We start from the raw sequence: 8,326 nt of genomic DNA, 5'->3' as shown, positions 1-8,326 counted from the left end.
AGTCTGCTTCTCCCTCTGACCCTCTTCCCTCTCGTGCTCTCTGTCTCTCATTCTCTGTTTCTCAATAAATAAATAAAATCTTAAAAAAAAAATTCAAGAAGTTCTGCTATACGTGGGGAACAAAGAGATGGGACTGGGGTCAAGGAAACAAATTTTTTTAAGATGAGAGGCATGGCAGCATGCTTGCATATTGGTGGAAACAATGCACAAGAGGGAAAAGCTGATGACGGTGCATATACCCCAGAGAAACAGGGGCTTACAACTACCGAAAGACACAAAATGTTCACAGCCACTTTATTCACAATAGCCAAACACTAGAAACACCCCACATATCGACCAATAGTTTTCTGGCTATCAGTTGTTGTATAACACACAATTCCAAAACTTAAAGGCTTAAACTGAGAAGGTATCGGTATGATTATATCTTATGGTTTGTGGGTCAGGAAATCAGACTGTGCACAGCAGGGACAGCTCATCATTGCTCTGTGGTCTCTGGGGAACTCACTGGGATGACTTGAATGTGTAGGGGCTGGCAGAGCATTTCTCTTTTTCTAACCCCAGCCTCCTCACATGGCTAGCTGGGGCTTCCTTGCAGCATGGCACCTTCTGAATAATTTTCTTACATGGTGGTTCCAGGCTCCAAGAGGAAGCAGAAACCACCCAACCTTCTAAAACCTAGGCCTGGAATTAGCATAGGCTCATCTCCATCAGGTTCTACTGGTCAGGGCAGACATAGGCCAGCCCCATCAAGGAGACACAGAACTTACCCTCTGTGGGAGAAATATCAAAGAAGTTGCAGCCATCTTAAATCTGCCATAATCAGTAAAATAGGTAAATAAATTGTTGTATACTCATACAATGAAGACTGCACAGCAATAAATGAGAATGAACTACTGCTACTACAGGGAGTGAATCTCACAGACATACTGCTAAATGAAATGTCAGGCACAAAAGAATACATTCTGTCATGTTTCATTTATATGAAGTTTTCTTTGCATCCCTGATATAGAGTGGTAATGGTGGGTAGAAGTTGGAATGGTGGGTACCCTTGAGGAGGTACTTCCTTGGATAAGGCCTGGTGGAGATGTCAAGAGTGCTGGAAATGTTCTGGTTGTAGTAACACAGGTATATACATACGCAAAAATTTGCCAAACAATGCAATTAAGATCAGTGTTCTTTGCTGTATTATTAAGTAGACATACTTTTTTTTTTTTTAAACAACTCTAAAAGGAGAACAAAATGGTGCAGGGTAGGGGAGACCATTGCTGGAAGATTGTATCAGAAGTAAGAGGGGATGGGATCCCAGTGCATAGGGTGGTTGGTGTGGTAGAAGTGCATGGAACTGCTCTTTTGATTGCTGCTATTTTCTCACTGGAAACAGGAAGTGGGTCAGAAGCTGACAAAGTGAAGAGGCAGGAAAAGTGGAGGGCTAAAGAGAAGAAAAATTGGGAAAGAGCAGTCTAAGAATGAAATGTTGGGGGACTCCCAGCGTTACTAAACACCCAATTGATGTATTTGGTCACGAATTTAAAGGGAGGCAAGGGGGATGGGTGAAATGAAGGGGATTAAGAGTACACTTATTGTGATGAGCACTGAGTCATGTATAGAATTGTTGAATCATTATATGGTACACAGGAAACTAGTATAACACTGTTAATTATATTTCAATTAAAAATATTTTTAAAATAGGGGTGACTGGGTGGCTCAGTTGGCGAAGCATCTGACTCTTGGTTTCAGCTCAGGTCATGATCTCGGGGTCGTGGGATCAAGCCCCGCATTGGACGCTGCACTGGGCGTGGAGCCTGCTTGGGATTCTCTCTCTCCCCCTCTCTCTCTGCCCCCCCCCCATGCTCTCTTCCTCTCTTTCTCTAAAATACATTTTTTTTTAATAAAAATAAATAAGTGTGGCAAGTCAGCATGGTTCTGTGTGTCCACACTCACTAAATGCAGGCAAGGAGGTGGATTCCATCCCAGCAGGGGTTTTGCTGGGAAAGTACAGTGGAAGGAAGCAGGGACAAGGGAGGTGAGCATACATGCAAGGGAGTAAAAATCAGAGGATTAGAGTCCATGGGTTAGGAGGAAAGTGAGGCTGACAAATTGGTAGAGTTTCAGTATTAGAGGAAAGTAGCTGAAAATTTAGCAAACAAGGAGAGGAGGAAAATTGAAATGGAGGTTATGGAGGAGCCAGAACTATTGGTAATAATAATGACTAAACAGGGTGGGTGACTGAGGTTGGCATATTGGTCAGACTAGCTGCTGTAACAAAAACAACCCCTAAATCTTAGTGGCTCAGCACATAAGGTTTACTGCTTGCTCTCACCCACAATCTCATGTTTGTTGGTGGGGTGGGGGTGAGAGGTGGCTCCCTGTAGTCTCTTTCCATGGTGGCTCAAACTCTCGGGCCACACTTTCCAATACTGAGCATTTGAAATGTGACTTGTGCAACTAAGAAACTAAATTTAAGATATTATTGATGCTTAATTAATTTAAAATTGTGAAAGAATGCTTGGAACAATTTCAGTATGTGCATCTACTTTATGAAATTACAGTAGTACCCCTTATCTGTGGGGGGTGCATTCCAAGATCCCCAGTAGATGCCTGAAACTGCAGTTAGTGTCAAACCCTATATATACTGTGATTTGTCTTCTACATACATACCTATGATAAAGCTTAATTTATGAATTAGGCACAGTAAGAGATTAAAAACAAGAACTAAAATAACATAATAAGAATTATAACAATGTACTGTAATAAGAGTTATGTGAATATAGTCTCTCTCTCCCAGAATGTCTTATTGTATTTGCCCTTCTTATGTTGAAATGAGATGTTAAAATGCCTATCTGATGAGATGAAGCGAGGCAAATGATGTAGGCATTGTGGTGTAGCATAGTCTACTACTGACCTAATGATTCCTCAGAAGGAGGATCATCTGCTTCTTGGCCTGATTGACCTTGGGTGCCTGAAACCATGGAAGGCAAAATCGCCAATAAGGGGGGAAAACTATTTTACATAGAGATCAAGTATTTTTGACAAAAACTTAGCATCCGAATTGATATGTGCTAAAGTATAAATTACACATTAGATTTCAGGGCCTTAGTATAAAGAAAGACTATAAAATACAGTTGACCCTTGAGCAATGCCAGTTTGAACTGTGTGGATTCACTCATACATGAATTTTTCACAGTATAGTACTGCAAATGTAGTTTCTCTTCCTTACGACTTTTCTTCATAACATTCTTACACTAGCTTACTTTATTGAAAGAATATATAATACATATAACTACAAAATCAGTAAGGCTTCTAGTCAACAGTAGGCTATTAGTAGTTAAGTTTTGGGGGAGTCAAAAGTTATGCATGGATTTTCAGCTGGGTGGGGGTCAACACCCCTAACTTCTGTGTTGCACCTCATTATAATTTTTATATTATTCCATGTTGAAATGATAATATTTTTGATACATTGGGTTAAATAAAATGTATTATTAAAATGAACTTCATGGGTTTCTTACTACATTTTTTCCAGCAGCTACCAAAAAGTTTAAAATTACGTATGTGTGGGGCGCCTGGGTGGCTCAGTCATTAAGCGTCTGCCTTCAGCTCAGGTCATGGTCCCAGGGTCCTGGGATGGAGCCCCGCCATCGGGCTCCCTGCTCTGCGGGAAGCCTGCTTCTCCCTCTCCCACTCCCGCTGCTTGTGTTCCCTCTCTCGCTGTGTCTCTCTCTGTCAAATAAAATCTTAAAAAAAAATAAAATTACGTATGTGGCCCACATTACATTTCTGCTGGATGGTGCTGTTCTAAGGACCTCGGAATTCTCCATTGGATCCTCTCCATCTGGCCGGCAGATAATGAGAGGGAGAAAGTAGAGGGCTACAGGGGCGGTTTCCCTATGGCTTTCTGCCGAGCTCAGTGATGATACCACACTGAACCATGAAGGAAGAGAGCACACGACGTCTGCTCAGGAGGGAGAGGAAGCAGATTGGGGGGGCCGCGAGCTGGCCTCTGGCACAGGTGGAAGGACAAGGTCACTGCAGAGAGGCTGCTGAGGTGCTGACAGGCTATTGGCAAAGTTGTCTCCATGGGTTTTGAGACTACCATGAATTTGAAATAGAGTGAGTGGGAACAAAAATCTCCAAGACCCCCACGACTACAGTTGAGTCAACAAAGGGGAATCCTTAATAGACTCCGATAACATGTGCGTCAAAGCTCAGAGCTTTTAAGGAAAGAGGAACACTGATCTTGAAGAAGTAATTGGGAGACGTGAGAACACCTCTCCAACCCTCAGGCCCAGGGTCCCAGGGTATGCAGGGAAAAGAAGAAGCCCCTCCAGAAATGGATCTGGCAAAGTAGTCTCTTTACCAGGGAGTAGCATTCAGTGTGTGACCTTAAGCAAGTTATTTAACCATTCTGTTTGAGGCTTCCTTATCTTAAAATAGGGATGATAATAATACTTATCTTGGGATGCCTGGGTAGTTCAGTTGGTTGAGTGGCTGACTTTTGGTTTTGCTCAGGTGGTGATCTCAGGGTCATGGGATCAAGCCCTGCATTGGGCTGTGCACTCAGTGGGGAATCATCTGCTTGAGACTCTACCTCTTCCTCTGCCCCTCCCCCACTCACGGGCATCTGTGCTCTCTAAAATAAAATTTTAATAATAATAATAATACTTCTCGGGGCGCCTGGGTGGCTCAGATGGTTAAGCGTCTGCCTTCGGCTCAGGTCATGATCCCAGGGTCCTGGGATCGAGTCCCGCATCGGGCTCCCTGCTAGGCGGAGAGCCTGCTTCTCCCTCTGCCTCTGCCACTCTCTCTCTCTCTCTGACTCTCATGAATAAATAAATAAAACATTTAAAAAATAATAGTAATAATACTTCTCTTACAGGGTTGTTGTGTTAAATATTGATACCTGTATTTAGCCTGTAGAAATGACTATATAAAATAATTTCTGAACATTGTACTTAAAGCACACTGGTTTCTCCTTTCTTTATATCTTCTTCCTTTGTGTATTTACTTTCCTTTGTGTGAGCATCCATCTGGCCATGCCCTCAGATAAATGAAAGCGATCTGCTAGTTCTGCCCTTGTTCTAGGACATGATTCACTAGCAAAAATCACCAGTTTCATGTAAATTTATGTTGCCATTCAGAAGAAAGAGTTGGCTTTGATGTGAGGTGAAATGGATTTGATTTTAGACTCTTGTTTGGGAAAGGAGCACACATTTTTTTCTATAAATAGAATGAAAATCTCATTTTTCGAAAGGAAAAAGCTTTGTGTGTGAAGAGGGAAGTCCTGAGAGGAGGGTGTGGCTCCTTTCAAATCACAGTAGATGAAATAGCTCAGAGACGTTTTTCTTATTGCCTAATATGGACTTGTATATAAATGGCAAAAGGAGGAGAGATGCTGAGCAGTCCTTCCAATGTTCCATTTTTGCCACACCATTTCCAGAGCAGTGCCCAGAGAGTCAAAGGCTTCCATTAATGTTGTCCCAAATAAGATACTTCAGCAGGACATCCTGGGTATAAGAATTAAATTAGTGCTCTGGATTATTCTTTGCTTTCCAGAGGGAACATCCTACAAATCACTCTTCAGATCTCACACCAGAAACTAAAGAGCTCGTAAGACCTTCCTCTGAACTGTGATTGTGCTGGGGGACAGGTGCTGGTCAGAGCCTCAGGCTAGGAAAGGAGGTAAGCGATTCTTCTGTTCCCCATGGCTAGATGAGAACGGTGAATGAAGCCCATCCTCCGTGTTAGAAAGTTTCATCTTGTGCATAATTTAAAAAAAAACTCTTTACTCTAACAGTGACTTGGCCTAGGAAAGGGGGAATGTGACCCTTTGCGATGGTTTTGCGAGTTTCTGTCCACCAAGTCTGACATGCAGGGCACTCTGCTGAGCACTGAGTGGGTCTGGGGGCCTACCCCATCCAACCTCACCCCTGGAGCAGGTCCCGATATTTAACATCAGAACTGGATCCAAAAGCTTGAGGCACTTCCAGGATGCAAAACATGAATTTTTCAGAAGTTTCCTCCCCGTGGTGTTTAATACCACCGGCATATAAGTTCTCATGAAATCCTGTAAGGAAGGTGTTGCTGTCCTTGTTTTACACATGAGGGAGAGGACTCTTGGAGCGGTTATGTCTTTTCTAAGGTCCTATGGTGATAAGAAGGGAGCAGAGGTTGGGTCAAACGGGCCCTCTGAGGTCAAGTGCGGGGCTCTCACGCAATGCCCACCCTTGTGATTAAAAACTAAACTGAGCCAAAATGAGATTAAGTACTGCTTCCTCATCTAGCTGATTTTATCACAGAATCACCATGACCAGTGATTCCGAGTACATGGCACCCACTTTCCTAGGCGGCGGTCACAGCCACCAGTGGTCCTTAGGCCCTCCCAGAGGTATTCCCAGTGTGTGAACTCTTAGGCAATATGGGTCAAAAGCAAATGGAAGGTAACTGCACATTCTGCTCTGCCTGCACCTTACTTTTTACTAAGTAAAAAACAGTATTTTCCCAATGGTTCCTCTATATTAGTGATTAGTAACTTATAAAGTGTGTGTATGTGGTGGGGGATTACTGAGCCTGATCATCAATCACTTAAATTCAAAAACCTGGCCATCAATTCCTTCCCCTCATGCTGTAAACCTCCCAAGAGATCCCAAGACTTACAAAATCCCCTCTAAATTTGTAGCCAGGAACCCAAGGGCCTGCATAACCTGGCCCTCACTCACCATTCCAAGTTTATTTCCCTGGAATCTTATGTAAAACTGTTTGCCCTCTCTAGCTGGTGCTCCCTGCCCTCCCAACCCACAGCTTCATACAGTTAAACGACTTCCCAGGCGTCAGGGCCTCATTCCAACCTCATCTCTTTAGAGGAAACTCCCCTGACCTCTACAGCTAGAGGTCCTTCTCCTGAAATCCAGTAGTAATGATGGTTCGATAGCTAACCATCATCTTATCAATAAATATTTGTTAACTGAATGAGTATTCCCAAATGAATTGTAAATCTCCAGAAGGATGTAACCAGTTCTTCAGATCACCAACACAATGTGTCAGATTGAAGGGGATATGATTGATTGATTGATTGATTGATTGGCTGATTTTGCTTCCAGTGTTTGCTGTTTGCATTCCAGAAAGTAATCTATTACCCGGGCTCAGGAGCAAGAGCTGGTGAAAATAGTTTGGCCATTTTGGTTTATCTGATAAACAATGGTGATTCTTTCTGAGAGTTAATGGTGCTAACGGTACCTGGGGCCCTCCATTCTTTGGGTGGTTATACAAAGGGACAAATCAGATCCCTCTTGTTCACAGAGATGCACTGGGCACCTCTCTGAGGAGAATGGAGACCTGTGGCTGTTGTCTCGCTATCTGTCCATGTTTCCCCCTTTCTATCTATCTATTTATTTATTTATTATTTATTATATATCGTATATGGCATTCTAGCCAAAAATGTTTAACTTGAATCTAACCAAAGGTTTATATCTAACTTATTTACATGAATTATAGGGGATAGAGGAATAAGCTGAACAACAATATGGGGAAGCAAACAAGCTAAAAAGGTGGTACGTTCTTTAGGAAAACTGGCCTGGGCTCTTCAACAAATCAATGTAATAAGAAAAGCAACTGTTCTAGGTTAAAAGGTAGATTAAAAACATAACAATTAGGGGCGCCTGGGTGGCTCAGTTGGTTAAGCGACTGCCTTCGGCTCAGGTCATGATCCTGGAGTCCCGGGATCGAGTCCCACATCGGGCTCCCTGCTCGGCAGGGAGTCTGCTTCTCCCTCTGACCCTCTTCCCTCTCATGTGCTCTCTCTCATTCTCTCTCTCTCAAATAAATAAATAAAATCTTTAAAAAAAAAAAAAAAACCATAACAATTAAATAGAGCATATGGTTCTGGATTGGTTTGTGGTTTGTACAAACCAGATAGAAAGGACATTTTGGGGCCGAATGAGGAAGTTTGAATGCGTATTAAGTATCAGATGATATTAAGAGATCATCATTAATTTTTTTAGATATAAAAATTTAATTTTTGGCTCTACAGGGAGATGCTCTTATTCTTTAGACATGCATAGTGAAGTATTTAAGGCTGTTTCAAGAGTTTAGAACAACAAAGATTTATTTCTCACTAATACTACATCACTGTCCCAAGTCAGCTGCCACTTTCCATGTCATCTTCAGTCTGGTGTGCAGGCTGAAAGAGCAGGCCTGTCTTAGCACGTTGTTCCAGAAGTAAAATTAAGATGATGGGGCGCCTGGGTGGCTCAGTCGTTAAGCGTCTGCCTTTGGCTCAGGTCATGATCCCAGGGTCCTGGAATCGAGTCCCACATCGGGCTCCCTGCTTGGC

Source organism: Callorhinus ursinus, unplaced genomic scaffold (assembly GCF_003265705.2).
Source record: "Callorhinus ursinus isolate GAN/ISIS: 27379988/994484 unplaced genomic scaffold, GSC_fseal_2.0 scaffold1, whole genome shotgun sequence".
In the NCBI taxonomy this organism is placed as follows: domain Eukaryota; kingdom Metazoa; phylum Chordata; class Mammalia; order Carnivora; family Otariidae; genus Callorhinus; species Callorhinus ursinus.
This window is presented reverse-complemented; position numbering follows the sequence as displayed.